We start from the raw sequence: 27,559 nt of genomic DNA on the forward strand, positions 1-27,559 counted from the left end.
TTTTGGTCAATATTTTTATTTAGTTGGCGGGTCCAATAGAATAAGTGGAGGGAAAAATATTGGGGAAATATTGGGGGAAAGAAAAGCGTCCCAATAGCTAAATTTTCTTATATGATTTGTTGCAATAGAATTCTCTCTTGCAACGGTTCCAATACCCGTTACTAAATGTACGTCTATAGCATCGGTTATATGACTAACGCGACGGTTTAATTTTAAAAATGTGTTGTTAGGTCAAAGTGTACTTGCAACGGTTAAAACCGATGCAAAATACACTCTATTGCGACGGTTTATTAACTGTTGCTAAAAAACCGTTGCTATAGGCCTATTTTCTAGTAGTGATATTGACCTAAATTGGGCATGATTTCGCGAAATATGCGGTCGTTACAAATCCCAAATATGTGAAGTCTAAATATATCAAGTCCGAATCCAACACCACAAGTACAACACCAATATCTCAAAATCAATCGTAATGCAATGCGATGCAATAGTGTTTTAATGTAATGCGATGCAATAGTGTTTTAATGTAATGCAATGCAATAGTGTATGAATGCAATCCAATGCCATGCAAATGAGGTGTACACATGTACTGCGGACGGAAATATCGATGTCCCGATAGCACAACCCAGTGTGACTCGTGAAGTCTAAGTGCCACCTGTCCCGAATCTTTGTCCAACAGATAGACGGGACCCCAGATCTTTACCCACGGGGGGTTCTCACCGGAACCACTCTGGGGGGACCGCGGAGTCCATGCACTAACAACGATTCCGAAAATATCATCTGAATCGCTATGCAATAACTATGCCGGAATGGATCATCGGACATCGGCCATCTCACAATCACTCTAGTAAAAGAGTTTCATCAAATATCAGTTTCATACAATCAACGATTCCGGAATTGATCATCGGACATCGGCCTTCTCACAATCACTCAAGTAAAAAAGTTTATCAAATATCAGTTTCACACAATCAACGATTCCGGAACTGATCTTCGGGCATCGACCTTCTCAACAATCACTCAAGTAAAAGAGTTTATCAAATATCAGTCTCACTCAATCAATGATACCGGATCATCACCGGATATTAGCCATGCATCATGAATGAATGAGAATGTGTGCTATGCGTGTATCAACCTCAAGCTCAATATCACAAGTACCAATAATGGGGTATGCCAATAATGTATCATATCAAAATACCAACAGTGGGTATGCCAACAATATATCAATATCACAATACCAATAGTGGATATGCCAATAATGTATCTACATCACAATACCAACAGCGGGTATGCCAACAATATATTCGAACCACAAATACCACAGTGGGTATGCCAATAATATATCCAAACCAAGACAAATAACAAGATCTAATCTCTATCAACAACTCATGGCATCAAGCTAATACAATAGAACAGTCAAACACGGCACTACAGGGTCGCTAGTCCCAACACACAACAAGTCAATCAATCGATATACATTATTACCACTTCCTTAAATCAACCTATTAGCTTAGAACACGAAGCTCACCCTACACTCAAAATCACTCATCACAACTCATTTAGGACTCAATCACAATCGTTGGTGCATTTTGTCATCCCATTTATCCACTAGATTCACTATTAATGGCATAACACAAGTAATCACATATTACGGGAAATTTTCATCATTAGGCACAAAAATAATTGTCGTCCGCTACTCCCAAGTCACATAAATTCATCAACATTCAAGAAAAACCACATTAAACAACCTAAGGAATCTACAGGCCACAAGCCCGAACAAATAAGTCACACAACAATACCATCCTAGGATTCCATCCCAAATATCCGATTTTCTACACATGCATTATCCATTCCTTCTAATAGAAAAATATGGGAAACTAACCAGAGTCTACGAAAGGAAAGCCATAACCTACCTCATAGCCAAACAGGTGCCATGAACCCACACGTTGCCTTGTCTTTCGAAGCGTTTCCAAATAATCAAACTCTATCACATATGACTTCTATGTAAGAAATCATGAATAATGATACCCATATTGGCTACTTTCTATTCGGGTCAAATTTCAACCCGTAATTTAGGAAAAACAAGCCCTAAGTTCAAAACGGGAATTTTATGACTAAAATATCAAATACAATACCAAAGGTCAAAACCCATTACTTTAATTATACGAATACTCAATTAATTTTCAAAATTATCATTATTATGAAAACCCCCAAATTTGGATCTAACAACCCTAACTTTAAATCATGAAAATCAACTCTAGAATCGAAGATTAATGATTAACAAGCCTAGATATGACATTATCTAGCATGAACAAAAACAATTTCATCATTAAACATCATCTAAGAATCAATTTTTTTTTATACCTTTTTCACATGAAACCCATAAAAACCCTTCTTTTGATCTTAAGTCTTTTTATGGAAAATAGGAATCTAGCTAGTTTGTTCCCAACATATTCAAGCATGTTCAACATTAATCTTACAATTTAGGAAGATTCTAGGAACCAAAAATGATTTAGAACTTAACTCAAGAACCCATTTGAAGACCCATTAGATTCTATGGATTCTAGATTCTGCTAGATGATTAAGAGAGGTTAATGAAACATAATAAGGTAGGAATGTTACCTTAGGGAAGGAATCACTTGAAAACCCTCCAATTCGCCTCCACAAAGCTCTCAGGTCGGAATATAAATAATGACTAGGGTTTTGGGGTTTTAAACTTATAACACTGCTCGTCGACCGCTCCAGCGGCCGAGACACCGCCCCAGCGGTTGGGCAGACTGCTACATCGGTCGAGGCCAGGACTCCACTTACCGTTGCAGTGGGAACCACACCGCTTCAGCGGTCCTGGTGCCACTACAGTGGACACCAGACACCAACAATTTTTCTCAAGTTTAACCATTTGATCTGATTTTTCGACTAGTTCCCGAGGCCATCTGCTCACATTCCATACATCTAGACACACATAAAAACACGCTACGAATGCAACCGTAGCCTCAAAATTTCCAGCGGAGTTCTCGTTGATCGAGCCAACTTTTGGTCAACTTTTTTCACTTTAAGCCTATATTTCTCAAATGTTACCCGAATACCGATCTAGACACCTCGGGAAGTGTGCCAATAGTTTCCTCAAGTTAAAATGAGCTAATCACTACTCGAGAAAAAGCAAAAATACCGAAAGGGCTATAACGACCAAACGGGTCGTTATAGTAGATCGAAAAAGCCGACAGAGAGTAAGGCCTACCCCTATAAAAGCAAGCAATTGCTCAACGGTTTCGTATATCTTTCTAAAGTCCTTTTTAGTTTATCTTGACTAAAGTCACTGGTAAAGTGACCACATAGCTACTAATCATCTTCTTTAAGTACAGGTGATTGCTATAAGATTAAGAGGCATCAAAGTAGTGATCGTCCTCAATGTCAAAGGAAATGAGTCAATTGAGCCAAAGGTGCTATAAAAGGACAAAACGCCGCAAGGGTGACACAATTGAGCCAAAAGGGCTATAAACAAAATCAAGCAAAAGAAGCTACAAATGGACGAAGTGCCATAAGGGCAATGCCATCAAGAAGGGATATAAGATAGACATAGTGTCGTAAAGACGGCATAAAAGAGCCAAAAAGGGCAAAACAACCATCTAACCCAGAGAATCACAGTCCTCGGGGTCGAGATGACGACAAAGAAGTCAAGAACGCTACGAAGAATGCCGAGAAAGCCATTCTCAAGTGATACCAAGAAGGTTATAACTATAAATCAAAACCGAGGGGTTATAACTACGTGAGAATGGTAGAATAGAAACAAACTTATCTTCATAACAAAGCAGGGTTGTCTACCCAAAAAATGTGACAAGCAGGGTCATCCACCCTAAAAACGTGACACTTACCTCTTAAGTAAACATTGCCTATCTCTAAAGTGGATTGTCATAGGACGATACATTAGTCTCGAAAATTTGAGATGACGTCATAAAAACATTACCACCAATTATGTTTAGGACATAATTTCCAAAGTGGGATTACGTGGGCATTTTTCTAGTTTGGTTGCACCAAACAAAAATCATAGATATCCCTAGACAGAAACTGGGGCAGAAATTTTGAGATCTTTTTAGGAGATCTCAAAACTTTCTCAAAAATCACGATAGGTCGCCGACGCAGCTTTAACTGGGGCAGAATTTTTGAGAGGATCTTAAAAATTCTTTCGGTAAGGCAAGTTTAAGAATTAGCGAATACATTTCTGCACTGGGGCAAAAATTTTGAGGAAACCTCAAAATTTTCATTTTTTAGACTCAGTATTACGTCGTTGCCAAGAGACATGATACTATCAAATGAATCAACCAAACAAGAGTCGCCATGTCAAATGGTTTCATATCCAACTTTATTTGTCATACCTTACTAACTTTAGTATAAGGGTTTTGCAGGTAACGTCGTCCAACATCGAGGACATGCCCAAATATGACGGACGAAAGTGGACATCAAATCTGCAATAATGACAAGAAAGATCAAATAAAACCTCTCCAATGGCGAAAGCTGAACTGCTAGACTTTGAACTCTCTTCTTCTCTTTTATGAATGCATTGTTGTTTCTTTTGACTAGTTTAACGCCTTTTTGCTTCAAGTTTTGCAGAAAGTCACCATCAAGTCATTAACGACTTCCCTTGACCGCAAATAGGAGCAATTTGTTTAAAAGGAATACCAAAATCTTTGGGAAAAGTAAATATCCTACAAATTGCGTCAAGGACCACCACGAAGAAAAAGCATGAAAAGCGCGGCCTACCTCTACAATGAGCAAAAGGTGCTCGATGGTTCGCATCTACCATTGGCCCTTTCCCTAAGTTTCTTTCTTAAGAAGTTTTTTAACTACGGTCGCTAGCAAAGCGACAACGTATCTACTAATTATTTGCTTTGAGTACGAGTGGCAGGACCATCAGAACGGACGTCGACAATACAAGTCAAAATTTAGAAAGGCATCAAGATGATCGCCACATAACAAAGGCTTCAAAGAAAGCAAAGGAGAACATTTTGGCCACCCACATCAACAATGAGACATAAACCATGTCAAACACATGGTTCTCAGTATCTCAATTTATATTTACCAAGACAATATTTGCTTGTCCACCTTAGAAAGGGACAATATTTGGTTGTCCACCTTAGAAAGGGACAATACTCGCTCGTCCACCTTAGAAAGGGACGTATAAGTATTTGTTCACCTCAGAGAGAGACGTATAATTTGTCGACCTTAGAAAGGGACATATTTATTCATCCATCTCAGGTGAACGTTTATACCGCATTATCTACTGATAAGATTTCTTAGGTTTTACAGTTTAAACATGCTGAGGAGATGACACATACAACTAAGAGGGCCATTCATTCGAACAAAATGCCAAGAGGACCATGCATTTAAGACAAAATTCAAAGGAAGAACAACAGAAGCTGCAATTCAATGAAGGAACACCTAGAAAGGGTAACAAAGCTATTTAAATAGAGTTTTTTTCGCTAATTTATTTGTTCAGTGATTGAGACAGGAAATGGCGCTAGAAGAACAAAACAAAGAAAAAAACCAAAGGCAAAACAAAAAAAGCAAAAGCAAAGACGAAAAATTCAAAGACAAAGCAATAAAAGCGAGAAGCATCCAAAAAGGGAATAATGATGACAAACCAACACGAAGAAAAAAACTTGAAGAGATGTGATAAAGAAAAAGCATTCGAGAAAGGGTAACGAAATCCTCCCTAAGTAAAGTTTGTTTTACACTAACAAGTTTGTTCGTTTTGCAGAGCACGAAGATTTTTACAAAAGAAAATTTTTAAGATTATAAAAAAAATATAATCACGATTTATCGAAGTCTGGTCTCCACTAAACAATATTGTATCAAGGTATTGAGACCCCGACCTAGACGTCGCATGGCTTGCCTTGATACATTGACTGATTAGACGTCATAAAAATCTAAAATTTGAAGACGACGCATTGATATTGGTTTTGAAATGTCGTATTCACAATTGAGTCTAGTCCTTTTGGAAGATGTGAACCCTATCGACGGGTGGGTATTCTTTCTCGGAATAAAAAAAGGAAGGTGTCAGTTTTGCCACCGAGGTAAGCTTCATTCCTCAAGATGATGATATGGATTAAACAACCATGTGTCGAAAGGGCTGAGTCGTCATCCATATATATAGGAAAAAATAGGTAGCATAATTTCGAGATTGATGTCCACAATCGTTGAAATATGAATGTGATTCCTACATCAAGATTTGCGGTCGCTACTGCAGTTTATTTTGAGTTAACGTAATCATGGTTCAAGGATAGTGGTAGTCATGAGAAAAGGCTCCGCACTTGAATATGCAGTAGTTAACTTGAATACTCTGACTAAATATTGTAATTCTAGACACAGAGGTTAGTAGTCATCATTAAAGGAATATGATACTGCATTCTAATATGCAGTCTACATTTGGTTATTTTTGACTATAAGTGATGTAGTCCCGAACTGGTATACCGCAAGCTTCATATGAGGATAACGATGCAGTTGACACCAGATTTACGACAGTCAACGCAGTATGTGAAAATGATATGAGTCTAAATTTTCAGGAGTGATGAATGTCATAAGAAACAAAAATGACCCCGCATTTGAAAACATGGTTTTCATTAGTAGCATCTAACTTACAAAAAAGACAACCGAACTGAGGTGTGTAGGTTACGCAAAAATGCAGTATAGCCTGACCCAGATCCCAACGAAAGTTATCATTGAACAATGAAAACATTTGAAAATGACGGAAAAAGAGCCAGTCAAAGTATCGTGATTATTAGCTAGAGTAGATCATTTTAAAAAAAAAATACACAGAAAACACACAGTTACAGGAGAAAAGAAAGAAGACGAACAAGCATTTGTGAAGAGGGGGACATAATATCGGAGGATGACTTCAATGTCAACAAAATGACAAAATGCCCCACAGGTGTGACTACACTAAAATAAAAAAATTTCAAAAAGACTAACACGCAGGACTCAGCATTTGGAAACGAGCTAGAAGCTACTGAAGATGGAAGCAAAAGCCGGATTCAAAATGTTACACCTTGAAAATTTTTTTGTTGATGCGCAGTGAATAGACTCATGAGGAGCACGAAGTATACGATGTTTCAATAAGCAAGAAATAGCATTTGATGATTCTAAATAAGATTTTAAAGACATCCGATGTTAGACGAGAAAGTTTCCAAGGGAAGGCCATGTATACAACAAGTATTGGAAGGGATTTATGAGTAGTAAGTTGATGACAACTTAATGATGTGTGGAGAAGAGTTATAATGTCCCTTAGATTACCAATGAAGTGATAAACAAGTGTTAAGAAGGTTCCATAAGGATTGGAGATCAAACGAGACGACGGGAACAATTTCGGAGAAGCAGTGAATTCCACGACCACTTTCACGGCCCATATAATATTCCACGAACCGTGGATGGGTCCGTGGAACTGCCAGCAGAGGAGATGGCTGGCTGGTCGTGAACCACGACCAGTTCCACGGCCAGCACTTGGTTCCACGGACCGTGGAACAGTCCGTGGAACTCCCGACGGGTTGAACTTAGTTCAATTATATAATGATGCTCCCATCTCATTTATTTCATTTCCACACTTTTCTTCAACTTCTCAAGACCTCTAGAACCTTCCACACATTTCATCCACAAGAAAACCAAGAGAATCAAAGATCAATAACAAAAATTGAAGGGAATCAAGCTTATGAAACCTCATTAAAGTCATCCAAACCAAGAAATTCCAAGCGAAAGTGAAATAGGGTTTTGGTGGAAAGGGTGTATTATCATCCAAGGCTTGTTCCTCCATCACCTAAGGTGAGTTTCATGACCTTTCTATGTTATTTGAAGTATTAGTAAGTTGAAACACATGGATTGTAGAAGAGTAGAGAAAATGGGTCTTAAATGGGTGAATAGTGTCAATGTTGAGTAGTAGTTGAAATGAATCATGAAAATGGGTATGTTGAGAGTCTAAATACGTTATAAATGATATTTGGAACATGGAATAAGCATTGGATATGAAAGAACATGAAAATAGACTTTAGTCATGATTATGGGGGATTGGAATGAAATTGTGAAATGTGAATAATGTAAATGAATGACGATTGTTGTTAGTAATATCGTGATTGTCATTATGAATGTTGGGAGTTGATATGGTATATGGCGGAAAGTAGTATAAACAAAGAAAACGCTGCCCAATTTTCTTTAACCTTAAGAAGCGCGTTCTTGTAACTGCGTAGCTAATGTTGATACGAACTCTCTTGAAGGTAAAGACATGAGCATTAAAGGAGAACGAGCAAGTGATAGAATAGCTAAACGACAAAGGTATGTAAGGCTAGTCCTTTATTTCTAAGGCATGAATCTTGTGGTATGAATTTCCTCCTTCTTTATAAATTTCCTATCCTCAAGAAAACTATGAGTCCTTGTTCTAGAATAAGCTATATGAGATAAGAGATATGCAATTAGTACGATATTGATGATGACGCGCTAAGTCCAAGAGATGCTATAGTCTATGATATGATGTTTCTATAAAGCTAAAGAAGCTATCCACAGTTCGTTGATGTTGATTATTGTATGCACTCACCTTATGTGCTACTTCCTTCAAGATGAGGTGGAATGTTCATAAATGGTCCATAAGGTAATCGGGGGTTCACGACCTTACATCACCCCGATAAAGTATAACCGTCCACAAGTCCCATGCATGCAATATGATGAATTATGACGAGCAATTATGATGTACTTACGAGAAAATTAATAATGACGAGTCTATGATGATGTATGATCGAGATGATGATATATGTGTGGTATGATGATGTATATGTATATGTGATGAACGATAATGGTAAGTATACGGTATATGCTATGAAGTCCACGCCATGAAAACGATATTATTTCTAACAGATTGTCCTTAATTTAAATACATGTTTCATGGAAAGTCATGATATGCGTATGAGGTGTATGTGATGATAAGAGATATACCGAGCCTCGTCATGGCCGGGTACGGAAGACATGTATGTGATACTGTCGAGCCACCACGTGGCCGAATACGGATAATGGTTTAATGTGTATAAACTGATACGGTACTATGATATTTATATGTATGTGTGATGGTGGAAGTAAGATGACGACAAGGATACAATTAGTTATGCTAAGGTCACAATATGCCTATGCGACGTATATTAATGTTAAAGATGATGATCGATTTCATTTATGAAATTTTATGTATGTGTGTGTATGTATGCATCGAGCCCGAAAGGGCCGAGTACGGATATTATCGAGCCCGGGAGGGCCGAGTACGGATATTATCGAGTCCGGGAGGGCCGAGTATGAATATTATCGAGTCCCGAGAGGGCCGAGTACGGATGATACCGAGCCTATATGGCCGGGTACGTGGTTGTATTGCATTATAACTATTGCATAGGTAAGCGTATGGATGTATGGATGTAGTAATCGTACCTCTAGAGGAAGAAAAGGGGGTAGTTACGTATGGTGAATGTTTAAGAAGGTATTACGAGAAACGACCAGTTCATTTATCTTCTGCTATCCCTTATGCTTCTGTTATGCATTATCATTGTTGATGTCTTGCATACTCAGTACATATTTCGTATGCGACGTCCTTTTCTTTGGACGCTGTGTTCATGCCCACAGGTAGACAGGGAGACGGTACAGATCCATCGGGGCTAACAGCAGAGTTGCAGAAACCCTCCTTTATTTCGGAGGTGCTATTTTTGAGATGTTATTTTGTATATATATATATATTGGGCATGACGGGGTCCTGTCCCGTCTATATGTTCAGTGTTCTCGTAGAGGCTCGTAGATACGTATGTGTGGGTAGCATGGTCTCACAATCTTTATGTATATGTATGTATATATTATTTTGATAGCCTAGATGGCTGATGTTTATAAAGTAATTATGTTTTAAATGAAATTCGCTTTTCTATGATTATGAATGATAAGAAATATGAATGAAGGCAGGATAAGAAATAGAATGGGTGGTGCTCGGTGGTTAGCCCCGGGTACCCGTCATGGCCCTAGTCGGGTCGTGACACAAAACATGCGGAGCATACGTGGAACCTTTCTTGGGCAACCCATCAAAAACCGTGTACGAAAGTCAAGCTTTCTACACCAGGATTGAAACATCACTTCAAGTAACTAAACCCTATTAAATCCTTTTCAAAACTGCTTCCTGTTTGGATTTTCAATCGGAAATAGTCAAAGGTATTCCCACATAAAGGGATGTTCCTTTTCGGGCTATTCAGTCGAACTATAATTGGCTTGATTCCCAAAGCCCGGGATATGTAGGCTACTCAAGTTTCGAGGATTGGCCATATTCCTATAATTATCTCGGGACACCTAGAGGTAGTTTAACGAAAATTCCTTACTTTATAGTCCGCATAGAGTCAGAACTACAAACGGCCTGAATTCTCATTTAACCTGAGATATGTAGGAAGCCTAGAAATCGGGGTCTGACCATACTTTCAAAATTTTGCGCAAAAGAAAGCTGTAATTTCTTTTATTCGCTGAAAATTAGGTTTGTCAAATTCGCAACACAAGGATGGCCTTGCCATCCTCTAACTCCGAAGCGGCAGCTGTTGACACCTAATTTTCACCTCATAAAACGCATATTTTAATTTTCAAATTTTTTTTGAGTCCAAGACGGAATAAGAATGCCCTTAAAAAATTAAAAATTTAAAAATCCCAACAAAAGCTCAATAATTGACGTTTAATTATTATTTTCAAAAAAATTAACAATTACAATAAATAATGAGCTATTTCCTTTAACAAACATGATTTGAAAAGAAGATACATATCCCGCTCCGTCTAACTCGAAAAAATTGTTAATTAAAAATGCTATATGAATTATGGCTCATTTTGACTGTATTTTTTAATAATTTTAAATATTGCTCGGAAGTATTTCAATATTAGGCTCGTTTTGAAGCTCGTATTTTAAAACGACGTATTGTAATTTTTATTTTGGCAAAATATTATTTTACGAGGGGCGTAGTAGACTAATTAACCTAAAACTATATAAAAACTATGCTACTTTTTTATAAAAAAATAAGAAGGGAATTTTATCAATTTGTACCTTTGTTGGTACTATTTGGATAAGGTCTTTTTGGAGGGGAAAGTACGGCCAAGTGGCCTATTTTTGTCCATAAAATTCTAAATACTTAGTTGGATAATTTTGAAAATTTGAATAATGATTTTTTTTTGGGGGGGGGAGTACGACCATGTGCCTATTTTTGTCCATAGAATTCTAAATGCTTAGTTGAATGATTCTAGAAATTTGAATAACGATTTTCGGGGAGGGGGGGAGGAGTACAGCCAAGTGGCCTATTTTTGTCCATAGAATTCTAATTTCTTAGTTGGATGATTTTTGAAAAATAAAGATTTGTGGGGGGGGGGGGGGGGGGGGATGCTATGGCCACATGGCCTATTTTTGTCTATGGAATTCTAAATTGGCTTGCCTACAAATAGAAGGGATGGACATTAAGAAAAGAGAAGATTTTTTTTGGGGGGGACATTTTTGAGGCATTGGGGGGGGGGGGGGGACGTTTTTTGAGAAAGAAAAAGGGGGAATCTTCTTTTTCTATTTTTGGGAAAAAGAGAGAAAAAAAATAAAAAAATAAAAAGAAGAAGAGAAAAAAAAAAGTGTTCAAATTTGTCATCCTAAAAGCTAAAGTTTGATTTATATATTCAAAGCTTAGCAACAAAAGATAGAAATATAAGATATACATACAGAAAAAGAAAAAATGGGTTTAAAGATTTTGTGAAGTGTTTGGTGCTTGAAGTAGATTGAACCAATCCTCATTTTGATTTTTAGGTTGCCCCATCAAATGGTAGCCTCTCATTCGATCCTTTATTTCATTTCTAGTTATGATTTGTGTTAGTTAAAAAATAATTATTTGCTAGCTTAGTCTTGTTTGATGATTAAGTGGATATTATGTGAATTTGATACCATTTGAAAAAATGAAAATAAATTAGAAGTTTGATTTAGACAATGTTAAGTGATTTTAGGTTAGTTAAATTGATTAGAAAAAATATCCTTTATTTCATTTTAAGTTATGATTACATATTGTTTATGATGCTTGTGTAGTTGAAAAGGATTAGGTGCTAGCCTAACTTTGTTTACATGATTAAGTGTGTATCTTATGGATTTATTACTATTTTAAAAAATGATAATAAATTAGAAGTTTGATTTAGACAATGTTAAGTGATTTTAGGTTAGTTAAATCGATAAAAATAAGAAAAAGAGATTCCATCCCTTATTCATTTTAAGTTATGATTATACATTATTTATGATGCTTGTGTAGTTGAAAAGGAATATGTGCTAGCTTAACTTTGTTTACATGATTAAGTAAGTATCCTATGGATTTATTATTATTTTTGACAATGCTAAGTGATTTTAGGTTAATTAAAATTGATAAAAATAAGAAAAATAGTAGCTTCAGTTAGAATTTTGACATTGTGTTGATAGGTTTAGTGTGATTTATTCATTCTTGTTAGCTTTTAATATTAAAAATAAAAAAAATAAAAAAACTTAGTTCTTGTGAGTTTGTACTAATTCATAGCAACTATTGGGCCTTTTGCATAAATTGTCCTTTTAGTTATAAGTATGATAATTATGGGCTTGGTTTAAAAATATTGTAATTCATTTTTGGCTTTGTAAATTAAATAATTGACCTTGGCCTATTACTAGTGTTTTGTACACCTATCTTTTGTGACCTCCCCAATTTGTTGAGGGATCTTTCGAGGCCCACTAGCATTTCTAGATCGAGTCAACCCCTATCATGGAAGGACTAAGGCATTGGAGCATAATTTGGAGCGGAAATATTTATTTATACATTTTTCTATTTGGCTTGGTCAACCCAATTCCCTACTCTTTATATTATTTGCTTGATTATATATATGTATCCTTGTATATAAATTGGAACCCTGAATGAGATTATCATGTCTAAGAGTTGCTAAAATTGATTTTCAAATTTTAAAAAAAAAAAAAATCATTTAGGCAAATTTAGGATTGGGGATGGTTTTGAGGATTTTGGATACCTTTGATATGATTTTGAACTTATAGGCAAACTTTAGGACTACTATGATTGATTTGAAACTTGGGTTGGAAAAGACATTTTGTAAACTTGGATTATCATTTTGGGTGAATTATTTTGATTATTAAAAAGGCTAATGAGTTAACTTTGAGACTTTTCATAAAGATTAAGACCAACAATTCGATAAAAGTTCTAACATATGGCTAACCTATGGATTATATTAGTATGCCTATAAAAACTATTTTCAAAAACTATTTTCTATACTTAAAAACATTTAAAAAAAAAAAAACCTTTTTCTAAACTCGGGTGGGATTACATAGTGTTCTACTTGGATTAACGCCTTTGGGTTTTAACCTAGGTGTTCTAGTCGGAAAATCCAAAAAAGGCCCAATTTTGGGCAAAACTCTACCATTTTTCGTTTCTTGAAAAGGAGTGTTTTTGGCATGAATGGCTAATTTCTATTTGCGGAAATATGGAACAAAAACTATTTTTATCACAAGCAATTTATATCTACAAAGACATACTATTAGAACCCGTAGGTCAACCGTATTTTACGGATCCTTAATACCGGGGTGTCTGACACCTTTCCTGGGGGATCACCAGAACCCTTACCCATACTTTGGTTAGATTAGGATTCTTTTAAAATTTAATCGTTTTAAATAAACTCTTTTCGAATTGGTTTTCCTAACTTCCTAAAAATTAGGTGGTGACTCTAAAACATTATCCATTTAGAGTACCATTATGTAGAGGTATATTTTTCCTTTTTTCCGGTACGATTGACAACCGTACTTCCTTGGGACACTTTCCTTTTTAAATAAGGAAAGTGCAAATACGAATCAGTAAAAAATCGAACCGCTACCCTGGTCCCATCCGTTTTTTAAAAGGGCCTAGTCCCCATATATATATATATATATATATATATATATATATATATATATATATATGTGTATATGCACCACGTATATTGACATATACCTGGTGTATATAAATAAATATATATAGAGGGTCGGGAAAAAAATAAACTAATACACAAATAAATAATGAAAAAACTAATTGTTAGTCCATTAGGACTTAAATAATTTAAGAATACAACCCCTAAATTGTTACACCTCAGACATTTCGTGTTGTTGTGCTGTGAATAGACTAACACAAGCTTATGGTGAACATGAAGTCCGTATGACCTTAAAGAGGGTATTTGGTAGCTTAAAGGTGCATACTGCAAGATTTTTGAAGTATTATGAATCGGAGAAATCAAGTTCGTCGAAAGAAGTATAAGTTGTGTTTGGGAAGGTTTAGTAATTATCGAGTTAAAAATTGTTTAGTAATGCCTTGGGAAGGAGATATAGGGCTTCTTAGATGGTTAATGAAGTGTTATACAAGTGCCAAGAAGGTTCCATAAGGATTTGAGATTGAACAAATCGACGAGAACAATTTCAGAAAAGTTGAGTTATACGACCACGTGTACGGTTTGTATAAGGGTCCGTATAACCTTTCTAGAGAAGGCCAATCCCTGGTGGGATTAGACAGTCACTTATATGGACCGTATAAAGTTATACGGACCATATAAGTGTCCGTGTAATCATGATTTTTCCAGATTTTTCTCTTTATATATATATATATGACCCATGATCATTTAATTCATTTCCCACATTCTCCACAACTCTTGAAAACTCTAGAACATTCCCCACACCATATTAACACAAATCCAAGAGAAATCAAGGATTAATTACCAAGAATCAAGAGCATTAATTGCAAAGAAGCTCACTAGGGTTTGTAGAAGTCAAAATCCCCTTTGGTATTGAAGCTAGGGTTTCTCTCAAGTTAAGTGTATTCATCCAAAGTTCATCCTTATATGATCAAAGATGAGCTTTACATCTATTTCATGTTATTAAGAGTATGTGGTTGTGGAATAACTTGAAGGAAGGGAGGAAGAAGAATATGAAGCTCAAACATGGATTTAATGATATTCTTGAATAGTAACTTGACTTGAGTCATAATTCTTAGTATGCTATGAGTATAATTTTGTCGTGGATGCTATTAATGACGTTGAGGAAGTATTATATGTGAACGAATATGGTGTTGTGTTGTAGTTATGGGTATGAATGACTTTGAAAAGGGGTTTTGAGGATTGAACAATGTTTAACTTGAAAAAGTCTATTAATTATGGTATTGTGGGTGTTGCTATTGATGTTTGGGAGTTTTTTATTATATGGAGAAAATTGTTGAAATAAAGGAAATGCTGCCCAATTTCTGTTAGCTCTTAGTCGCTTTAGTTTAGACTTAAGCATATTTTAAATGATCTAATTTAGTACGAATTCTTTTGAATGTAGAGTTGTGAGCTTGGAAAGAGAACATTTAGTCGTTAAGGGGACGCAAAGGTATGTTAAGGTTTGTCCCTTTCTTTCAAAGACATGACGTCTATATTATGATTTCCTCTTTATATTTCCATGACCTTTTTACATCCCAAAGGTTGACAGTTAAAGGTTCTTATGAGAAAGAGAAAAGATGTGTTCTATGATAAGGATGATGATGATGATTCTATTTGTAGAGATTCCAAACCTATTGATGCTAGTGTGAGCTTAATGACCTTGTTTTATAATTTCCTTGATGTTATTCATTGTTAGCTATCTCACCTCATGATACTAGTTCCTTCAAGGTGAGACATGGCGATTATGAATTTTCCATAATATAATTGGAGGTTACCGACCTTACATCACTCCGATGGAGTTGTAGCTTTTACTTGAGCTCTCATGCATGCTTTATGTTATGTATATGATGATAATTACACCGTGCCTAGTTAGCCGGGCAGACACCACTACGATGGGCGTAGTGGGCAGCTATGATGATAATTACACCGTGCCTAGTTGGCCGGGCAGACACCACTAGTGGGCGGCATGAGATGGTTACCCCGGACGCAGGCTAATGATGATCACACCGTACCTATATGGTCGGGCAGTTTATATATATATATATATATATATATATATATATATATATATATATATATATATATATATATATATGACATGATGTTGTTTTAATATAAAATTAGCATGTATGACTCCGCCTTAAGAGACAATCGGTTACGTGTTATTCCTTTATCTTATGGTCTCTTATTCCTTTATTATGTTGTTATACACGCTTTACATACTTAGTACATTGTTCGTACTGATATTCTTTCTTTTATGGATGCTGCGTTCATGCCCGCAAGTAGATAGGGAGACAGACCGGATATCTAGGAACTTTATTAGCAGATATATGGGAGCACTCCACTACTCCGGAGTTGCCGCTTATTGGTATATTCTTTTGTGTACATAATTAGGGTATGGCGGGGCCCTGTCCCGTCCTTATGATTTTAGTATCCCAGTTAGAGGCTCGTAGATACATATATGTAGGTAGTGGATGTCTTAAGATTCCTTTAGTGTACATCTTGTATATCATTTTGTAGCCTCGTGGGCTTATACATTTGTTTATATATGTTTTGAGGAGTAATTGAAGACTGTCCCACATTAAGTGTTGCTCGAGAATTGCATATATTCGAAGATCATTTCATGATAAGCTTATGTTGGGAATGGTATATATAAGGTTGAGATTGATGATAAGTTTGACAGGTGGTGCTCGGTATGCTAGCTCCGGGTACCCGTCATGGCCCTCTAGTTGGGTCGTGACATAAATAAAAGTAAAAATCATTTTGCAGATACCGGTCTTTGAGTTAAGAAAATTAATCGATTACGCAAACGCGCGCAGAATCGGGATTTAAAAGGTAAAATGGTCATTCCTTTTAATTACTCAAAATGCCTTAGACAGTAAAACTGGAATAAAATTGCTCATTAATCTAATTTTCCTGATTTAATTAACTAAACCAATAATTATCCAGAAAAGGGTTTCCTTGCCCCTTCGACTAACTACAATAAAATTTGGTTCAAAAATCAATTTCCAGAAAAAATTAAAATACCTCAGATGTATCTTTATCAACTCAAAAGGGTGACATAATGTCCCAAATAATTTCATAAAAATTACCTAGACCCTTTAGGCAACTAGTTTTATTTATCATCCAAGGACTCCGAGCACTTAAAATAGATTTCGGGAGGTCAACAATTGCCCCTTCGGTGTTCGGGGATGGCGGGACCATCTCTGGGCTACGAAATTTGACTAATCCTAATTTTTGATGTATCCGACTCTTCTTGCCTTTAAATTTCATGCAATTCACATATCTGTGGCCGGACCCTGGCTTCTGGGTTTTCTACATATCTTGGGTCATACGAGAATTCAGGCCACTTGTAGTTCGACTCTACTAAAATTTCATGTGTGTAGCTGAAAGGTCCTGAGATCACCGGTGTTATGAGGTTTTCTCAGAGACTTGTGGGAGGGTGACCGACTCTCTGGTCTTGAGCTTTCCTACATATCCCTGGTCTTAGGGAATCAGGCCATATGTAGTTCGACTTGCTGGAGAAGAGCGTATCCTTTATGCGGGAATATCTTCGGACTTCTCGGTGTGTACTTGACATGTCGCAATTTTTAGTAAAAAAAAAAAAAAAAAAGTAGACAAACTTGGCTAAGTTCAGGAGTGAGGTCTTCAACTCCTGGCTGGAGAGCTTGACTCTCATGGGCACCCCTTTTTGGTCGGCCGCGTAAGAAAATTTCCACGTTTGCTCTGCAATTCGTCCAGATCCAGTTAAGCAGGTTGGCTCTCTCTCGGAGATTGTGCATATGCTTCCGAAATCCAAACATATCACAGAGGTCTTTGTGATGTTTGCATGAATGATCCTCTCTGCAGCAAAAGCAAACATGTGATGGCAGTATGTAATGAAATGAATGAATGGCCCTCTCAGCAGTATGCATGAATGAATGAATGAATAGCCCTCTCGGCAGTATGAATGAATGCATGAATGGCCCTCTCGGCAGTATGAATGAATGGATGAATGGCCGTCTCGGCAGTATGAATGAATGGATGAATGGCCCTCTCAGCAGTATGAATGAATGCATGAATGGCCCTCTCAGCAGTATGAATGAATGCATGAATGGCCCTCTCAGCATGGCACTCTCGGCAATAGAAAAATATATGTGCAATGGCCCTCGCGGTAGCAGAAAATAAACGTGCAATGGCCCTCTCAACGACAGGAAAGTAAAGAATTGAAAGGAATTTAAAGAGCAGAAGAATTGAAAGGAATTAAAGGATACAGATATGGCCCTTGTGGCTGGATGATATTTCTTTCGTTCGTAATGTGCGTCGTGACCCTTGTGGTCGGATACACCCCTTTGTTTTTGTCCTGACCCTTTTTGTTGAATGTACCTTTACGCTTGTTTAGTATGACCCCTTTTGGCCTGCTACGTCTTCATCGTTCATTCTTTGTGTGACTCTTGTGGTCAAATATATCTTTTTTCGTTCATTCTTTGTGTGGCTCTTGTGGTCAGATATGCCTTTTCTCGTTCATTTGTTTTTGTGTGACCCTTGTGGTCAGATATGTCATTGTCGTTTATTTGTTATATGACCCTTTTGGCCTGATATGTTTTTACTGTTCATTCTTTTATCACTTATCCCTCGGGGGACCCTTTGGTTAGCGTGGCCTCTGTTATTTTCACGACTCTTTTGGCCAGCTATTTCCTTCAAATCCACTGCCTTTCCTTTATTTGCTAAGCCTCTTAGTTGGGCATGTCTCTTATTCTTTCCTCGTACGATCTGTCTCTTGGTCGGATGTATTTCTTTCGTCCATCCATTCTGTAGTGTATATACTAGTCCAAAAAGTCATTCTTGCTGGATCTGGCATCCGTAGCTTCATTATTTTCCTGTTAAGACCTGCATCCATAGAAAAATTGTGAGTTTCCTAAAAGGCCGATTAGCGTTGTCATCCTCCCGTCTGACGGCTTATCTGGATGTTTTTCTGAACCCTCTTGGCCTTGGTATTCTTAGAGATGGTTTTGGAGTGCGCTTATACTAACGTGTGCATACATTTTGTTGAAAATCGCAAAGACAAATTAAGAAAGCTCATTGTCCTACACATACAAGTGCGTCATTATTGTTATAAACATATATACACAGATTTCTTTTGAAAATCTTTTGCCATGACATATGACTGTGACTGCGGTCTTCCAAATCCCCTAGGAGGAGTGATTGCTGGTTCTGGGTCATGATGGTAGAATCCCGAGACCTTTCCCGAAAGTTCTGCCTAAGTTCGGGCTTTCCCTGAGCGGCTTTTGCTGTTTCTCATCATGCGGGAATTTTTTAGGTCCCCTAAAAAATTCTACCCCAATGTAAGGGTCTTATTTTGCTATCTCTCTGTTGACTGCTCCTGATAGGAATTTTTGAGACCCTCTCAAAAATTCTGCCCCAGTGTGGAGTTGAAATTGGTCGGTCTTCGTGGTTTAATTTCGCCGCTTCCATTTTTCTTCATTGCCTCTAGGTTTTCTTAATGGCTTCTGGGTTTTTCTTTTATGGCGACCGAGCTCGAAAGCACCTACGTATCCTGTCGCAACAAAGAATTCAGGTCAAACATAGTTCGGGATAAAGTAATAGGTTTTTTTTTTTTTTGTTTTTTTTCCTTATAAAGCGACCGGGTCCGACATGGACTGCCTACGTATCCCGCCTTGGGAAGTCCGGTCATGGCGTAGTTCATTACATAGATCATTTGTTTTTCTCCTATTCTAGTACGAGTACAAGAAAAAGGTACGATTACAAGGAAATAACGACGCGATTACACACAAATGGAATCCTAAACGTAGTATCTCTTGAGCGCATCTGGATTGATGGCCTTGGGCCACTCTTGTCTGTCCATCTCAGCTAGGACTATGGCTCCTCCCGAGAGTACTTTCCTGACCATGTATGGCCCTTGCCAGTTTGGTGCGAATTTTCCCGTAGATTCTTCTTGGTGTGGAAATACTCGCTTAAGCACGAGTTATCTTGGAAGAGTCGGGTTCTAATCTGCTTGTTCAAGGCTCGAGACATCCTTTCTCTGTTTAGCTGTCCATGGCATACTGCCACCATTCTTTTCTCCTCTATCATAGCCATATGTTCATAACGATTTTTAACCCATTCCGCATCTTATAGCTTCACCTCTTGGATGATCCGGAGTGAAGAGATTTCCACTTTCATAGGTATGACAAATTTTGTGTCATAGACAAGGAGGTATGGGGTTGCCCCGGTGGAAGTGCGGGTCGCCATTTGTTACCCTGACGAAGCATAAGGCAGTTGTTCATGCCAATCCCTGTAGTTGTCGATCATCTTTCTTAGGATTCTCTTGATATTCTTGTTGGCAGCCTCAATGGCTCCATTCATCTGTGGTCGATAGGCGGTGGAGTTCCTGTGGGTGATTCTGAATTGTTCACAAACATCATTCATCAAATGACAGTTTAAATTGGCACCATTGTCCGTGATGACAGATGGGGTACACCAAAGTGGCATATCAGATTGCTTCTGACAAAATCGGCCATGACTTTCTTGGTCCACCCATTTGGTAAAGTAGTCAATGGCAACTAAAATAAAACGGTTTCTATTGGAGTTCGGGGGTTATTAGGTCCTATAACGTCCATCCCCCATGCTACGAAGGGCCACGGCGACCTCATCGCGTGTAACTCGGTAGGAAGAACCTTGACCAAATCCCCGTGTATCTGGCATTGATGGCATCTCTGCATGAATTTGCATGAGTCATGCTCCATGGTCATCCAAAGAATATCCTGTCCTTAGGATTTTCTTTTCAAGGACGAATCCGTTCATGTGAGGATCGCATGCCCCTGCGTGTACCTCCTTTAGCAATTTTGTGGCCTCTTCGGCATCCACGCATCTGAGCAATCCGAGAACAGGGGTTCTTTTGTATAGTACTTCCTTGTTCTGGAAGAAATAATTGGCCAACCTCCTGACGGTCTTCTTTTGATTTGCTGAACTCTCTGAGGTATTCTCCCTTCTCCAAGTATGCCTTGATGTCGGCGTACCACAGTTGGCTATCCGGCTCGACCTCCACGTGGGCGCAGTGGGCCTGTTCTTCCCTTATTGTGATCTCTAAAGGGTTGATGTGACTGTTTTCGGGTGCTGGATCATTGAGGCTATCATAGCTAACACGTATGGAAACTCATTTTTGGCTCTCGGGGTATGCCTGAAGTCGATGTTCTTGAATCTCCCATATAGTCTTTGCACCAGATTCACATACGGGAGTATCTTGTCATTTTTCGTCACCCAACTCCCTTTTACCTGATTTATAAGTAGATCCGAGTCTCCGATTACTAACAATTCTGGTATGTTCATGTCCAACGCCATCCTAAGGTAGAGGAGACACGCCTCATACTCTGCCATGTTGTTAGTACACCTAAGTTGAGTTGTACGACTATCGGACAGTGTTGTCCTATTTCTGATATCAACACCGTCCCAATGCCTGATGCTTTGTAATTGACCGCCCCGTCAAAGAATAGCCTCCATCATTTGTATGGGTCCGCCAATTCTTCTTCCATAGCTAGTACCTCCTCATCTGGGAAGATAGTCCGCAAAGGCTCAAGCTCATCGTCGACAGGGCTTTCTGCTAGCAGGTCGGCCATGGCTTGTCCTTTGATTGCCTTTTGTGCTGTGTATATGATGTCGAATTCACTTAGCAGCATCTGTTATTTAGCCAACTTTCCTACGGGCATGGGTTGCCTGAAAATATATCTCAATGGATCTATTCAGGATAAGAGGTGGTGGTGAACACCGACAGGTAGTGTCTCAGCTTCTGAACGATCCAAGTCAGAGCACAATAGGTTTTTTCTACGAGCTTGTACTGCGTGTCACAGGATGTTAAATTCTTGCTTAGATAGTAGATGGCATGCCCCTTATTGATTCGTCGTACTCTTCGTACTCCTGTTGGTCACCTTCTTCGCTCGTTTCGTGACATTTCACGACATTTTTTGTCGTTTTATTATGATTATTACTGAAAAAGTGAGGCGAAGTAAATTAGGCTTATTATCGGTTGTTATTACTTAGTTAGCAAGAAAAACAGTTATTGTTAGTCGGTAAAGGCGGTAATTTACGAGGCTTTCATTAATTCAAAAAGCAAATAATTACAACTCTGTTTCTGGCTCGGAATAACGTCGGACCATTCTCATTTTAAAACACTGCAAAAATGACTTTTTAGAGAAGGGGTCGATCATTAGGGCCTCAGCCGACGTCGCCGTTATTTAGCAAAAGATTTTATTTCAAGAAAAGTCCATCTCTCTACCTCAGGCTGCATATGCTGGGCGTTTCCTGACTTGCTTTAACGACCGTGTAGCATCCCTCTTCTTGAAATAGTGATTTGAGACGTTCACCAGGTTCTTCTTTATTCAGCATCGGCATTCCTTTGGGGAATGATTGGTAAAGACCCGGGATTGGACGAGGTAGATTCCTCGTTCTGGGCTCCCTCCTAATTTTTCTCGTGAGCTTATCTTCGTTAGGGGTATACCCTAGGCTTAAATGGTAATTTTCTTTTGGGATTGGCACGAGTTCTGTTATCCCTTCTAGTTCTTTTGCTAGACCTTTTCCCGATTCAAAATCGTTTCTCAGCAGGGTAGAGGCAATCATTCTCAGGGACTGATAGCATGGGCTTACCGACCTCTTCTTCTGCATGGGTGGCTCCCACTTATTCCGCTGTGTGAAAGTTAGAGAGCTGAGGACTGCCTTCAATTACGGGAACCGTGTTTTAAGGAGGGTTCTGAATCCATCTCTGCTGTCACTACCATTTCCTGTCCTTGCCACTCAAATTTTATGGCCTGGTGTAGGCTTGACGGTATCGCACCAGCGGAGTGGATCCAGGGCCTTCCTAAGAGCATGTTGTAATTGGCAGTGATTGCTATGACTTGGAACTCTGCTATGAAGGAGGCAGGCCCGACCCAGATCTGTAGGTCGACTTCTCCTAAAGAGTCACTTAAGGCTTTGTAGAATCCTCTAACCTTTGTCGCGCTCTGGAGGATCTTTCCCACGTCGTAGCTAAGTTGTGTTAGGGTGATAGCGGGGCAGATGGTGAGGCCTGACCCGTTGTCCACCAGTACCCTTCCTACGGCCTTGTCATGGTACTCCAGGGTAATATGGAGGACAATGTTGTGGGATATCCCTTCAACGGGCAGTTCTTCTTTAGAGAAGCAGATCTTGTGCTCCCCAATGATATGGGCCACTAGCTCGGCCAAATCTCACTACTCATTCCCGCTGGTACGTGTGCATCATCTAATACATTCATGAGGGCATGCCTGTGAAACAATAAGCTAGCCAACAGTGACAGCACCGAGATTTACTTTGGTGTCTTTTTCAAATGCTTGATAATGGAATAGTCTTTGGGCTGCATACGTTGCAAAAAATCTTCAGCCTCTCCTTCAGTTATCGCCCTTTTCTAAGCATTCTCCTTCCTTGTGGCATTTTGGGTCAATTTTTTAGGAGTGTAGCATCTCCCTGAATGGGTCATGCCTTGGGTCATTTCTGTCTGCGCAGTGACTATCTCTTTAGGGTCCAGCATAATCTGTCGTGCTACCTAGGCCACCACAGGTGTTGGGATAGAGTTCTGAACATGGCCTTGGAAACTATCGGACTGACCATCAAGACTTTGAATTTAGGATGTTCTTGGAGTGTGAGGGAAGCCATTGTCTGGTCTAGAGGCTAGGTGATTTCAGGGGACAGCGTTCCACAAGCTTCCCAGTCTTCGTCCCTGTCTATCATGTGGACCCCGCCGTTCTAATGATTTGGCAATGGGCTCATGTTCACGTTAGGGCGGCAGTTTCCAAAATAATTTCCCCTTTCAGATCTTGGATTTTGTGCTTCAGATTTATATAATCCTCAGTGCTGTGCCCGACCCCTCCCGAGTGGTAGGCACAAGTTTGATCGGTCCGGTAGAACCGACTCGCGGGCTATACTAATTTTGGCTGGGCTTTCTGAATTAGACCTACAGCTAGCAGCCTCTGTAACAGTCTAGCCCTTGGTTTGAAGAGTGCCGTGAATTCCCTCAAACGTCTCTTCTCAAAAGCTAGACGTGACACGTTATATATAGGGGGTGGTGGCTGATGTTGGTAGTTCTTGGTTTGGTAGGCTTACGGAGGTTATTTTGCGATGGACGATAGTTTTGCTGGGGTGGTGGCTGGTACGTTTGTTATGGTGGTGGTTGGTAAGCAGGGATTGATACACGGACACTGGGCGGGGTCGCGTATGCCAGCACTGCGATGATAAATACTGGTTGTGTGTAATACACAAGTGTTGAGCTGTACGGAGGGGTAGAGTAATTCAAAAGGGGTGGGGCTTGGTGAGAAAGTGAGGGCCCTTTTGGGTTTTGGTTGGTAAGGTGGGATATGCTTTCCATGTCCTCTTTCTTTTTGCGGAAGATCCCTACGACAGCCTGCCTAGACGCTTTGTTGAAGATGTTGACATAGTATTAGACTGGAATTGGTTTGATGTTGATTATTGGGATATGGTGGGTATTCTTAACGATAATGTGGACGACGTGGCTTAGGATGGTCTTTTTAAGACACCTCAAAGAGGGAGCAGAGAAGGGTCAAGCCCAGCTTGGCTCATAGTATCTACCCCCCAAATGAGGGGTGTCATGACCAGCCTATAAACCATGGGGGAACACTCTTGTCTTGAAGGGGTATTGGCTTCCTTAAATCCCATCACTTTACAAAAGGTTTGAAGGTAAAAGCGGTTAGGAAAACTAGTGTGTTCAAAGACTTAGAAGCATCTAGGAAGTTAAGAGTAATGTGAAAGGCCATTTCAAGAAGATGATCTTTGGTTTTACCCTTAAAAGCAATGAACTGGCTAAATTTGTTTTGGATGAAAGAACCCTGAAATTCGAATTCAAGAGAACTGATCGTCAAAAAGATGACACCTTCATCCTTTAATTGATTATAGTTTTGTATTTATAACTATGGACTATAAGTTCATGAGATATGAGTTTACGGGTTTGATAGAATAGCATGAACGATTATAGGTTTGGGTTGTTGATTGTTGTTATTGATTAATAGTGATGTTTATCTTTTTGGTGATGAAGAATTATATTGATTATAAGCAATATGAGATTGTAGTATTATCTAAGAGTAAGAGAATGGGTTGTTGGGTGTAAAAACACCATTAAATAAGGTTGTGGAGCTTTATGCCCACCATGTGTTTGATAAAATGCTTAAATGACCAAAGCATGAATATTAGTGCTAATACAGAATCCCTTTGACTTGTATTGCTATAGATTAAAGTTGAAAGGGTTGACGAATGTCGTATTACGCCCAGAAAGAAGGAAGTTAAGGTATGTGAGGCTAACTCTCTACGTTTGGGAATGTTAATGATTCTCCTTACGCCACATTCTTTTATAGCGTTACTAATTGCCTTAGAAATATAGTTAAGCTTAGTTCCTTGAATAGTTGAATAAATTCTATTCTATAGTTTTGTAATTCATTCATGACTTTCATTCTGAACGTTGTGACTCAGTACGTAATCGATATAGACTCATGTTTGATACACATGAGTCTCAGTCTAGAATACTCAGCATGTTTATAAATAATTAAAGCTTCAGTTCTCATAATCAATTCATGAATACATGTCAGAGTGAATCACCCAGTATGTCAGTGTTGTATCTTTTAACATGATTCTTAGTTCTTTTATGTAAATTGTTTAATGATGAATACCAGTATTATTGGGCTTAAGGCCACAATTATGTATACGTATACTTGGGCCCAAGACCACAGTTTCTGCACATATATATTAAGCCTGAGGCCGCAAATTATTTACTCAGATAAACAGGTGGTTCCTCGTTCAGAATAGAGAGTATTCATATCTTTACTTCCTTATTTTAGTTCAGTTATCGCCATCAGTTTCAGTCTCAATATATACAATTCTTTCTTTTAGTTTCTTTACATAGTAGTCCAATTCAAATGTGTTGACGTCCTTTTTTCCCAGGGATGCAGGCAACAATTTATAGGTTGATGATTCTGCTTGCTAGGACCTTCTCATATCAGCTACTTGGTAAGCCCCAGTTCCCTCGGGGTGTTATCAAACTTTCAGTCTTTATAGTAGTTCAGTCAGTGAGGTATGCCGGGGCCTTATCCTGATAAACAATTAGTAGTTCAGTGCTCTTTAGGGGCTTTGTTGACTATAATCCAGTCAATCAGATGTTTAGCGACTTTTTTGTTAGCCTTGTCAACTCCTTATTCAGACTTATTCAGTATTTTCACATTTATGATATCTCAGTCGGATTTTAGTAGAACAACATGTTTTAAGGTTATTTTCGTATTCAAGTATGTTTTGATATTACATGTTGATTCAACTAGCCAGTTAGTTCTCTTGCTCACATGCAGTTAGGAACCGAGTACTGTGTTATGCCCAGGCTATGGTTCAGGGAGTGACAAAGCTTGGAATCAGAGCACTAGATTCAAAAGTTCTGGGGAGTCTATGAAGCCATGTCCAGTAAGGTCACTTGTACATGTGTGTGCGTGCCACACATGTAAACAGTTTACCACTAAGACATCTAGGATTGTCTCACTTCTTTCATACTCTAAATCGTGCAGTTCGAGCTATGCTTTCAAGAATCCTTCTAACTCGTGTGATTTACGTGTTTCAAAAAATGCCTGGGAAGAGAAAGTATACTAAGAGGACTTCAGCTACTAGCCAGGGGGCTACGACTGATGCTGCTCAGGAAGAGAACACCTAGACCCAGGGAGCCACCTCAGTTCCCGCACACCCACCTTCTACTAGAGGGCCTGCGGAGGTCCCAATTAGTCCTTCGCCCAGTACTTCAGACATAAATGTCAAGGAAGCTATCCAATTACTTACCTAGATTGTTGCTACTCAGGCTTAGAGCCAGGGAACATGTGATAATGATAGGACAGGTAGTTCCAGGTCCAGGAAATTCATCAATATGAAACTTTCAATTTTCACAGGGCCCAAAAGGGATAAAGATCCACAAAATTTCATTGATGATGTTCAGAAGATATTTTGGGTGATGCATGCTATAGACACAGAGGCAGCTAAGTTTGCTGCGTTCTAGCTGAAAGATGTTGCTAACACTTTGTTATATCCCGTATTTTTGTACATTGGGATAATCCGAGCTAACCATGATAAGTTAAGGACAAGACCATTTCGGGATATGAGGTAGAGACTTTTAACCACGATTTTGTTTTAAGGCATAGGTTGCTTATGATTTTATTGGTATGGAATATTAAGGAAAATTTGGGGTTAAAAGTGAATTAAAGGAAGTTCATAATTCATGAACAAAAAGGCCATGTGGCCGTGAGATATGTGTGGGCCATGGGCCACATGTGTTAATTATATAAGTGTATATTAGATGATAAACAAGACTAGTAGTCATCTTTTTCAACACTTAGAAGCTTAGAAAAAAATTGAGAAGCTTGGAGAAAACAAAGAGAAGCCATTCGGCCAAACTCTAGCCGAACAAGCCCAAGAAAAATTGATCACAAAAAATATTTTCCTCAAGCATTCCAACTCCTTAGAAGGTGTATAACAACATGGAGTGGTTGTTGGAGTAGCAAGAACAAGTATTAGTTCAAAGCACCAACCCTAGCCAAGTGAAGAACTAAGTGGAAAAGGTAAGGTTTAATCTCCTTTT

General features: G+C 38.6%; 1 pseudogene; it reads left to right on the forward strand.

The window, feature by feature from the left end:
- LOC132066448 (probable aspartic proteinase GIP2) overlaps positions 1–26,644 on the forward strand; it is a 52,375-nt pseudogene extending 25,731 nt beyond the window's left edge.
- Positions 26,645–27,559: the final 915 nt, after the last annotated feature.

The sequence above is a fragment of the Lycium ferocissimum genome, chromosome 8 (genome assembly GCF_029784015.1).
Source record: "Lycium ferocissimum isolate CSIRO_LF1 chromosome 8, AGI_CSIRO_Lferr_CH_V1, whole genome shotgun sequence".
Classification (NCBI taxonomy): domain Eukaryota; kingdom Viridiplantae; phylum Streptophyta; class Magnoliopsida; order Solanales; family Solanaceae; genus Lycium; species Lycium ferocissimum.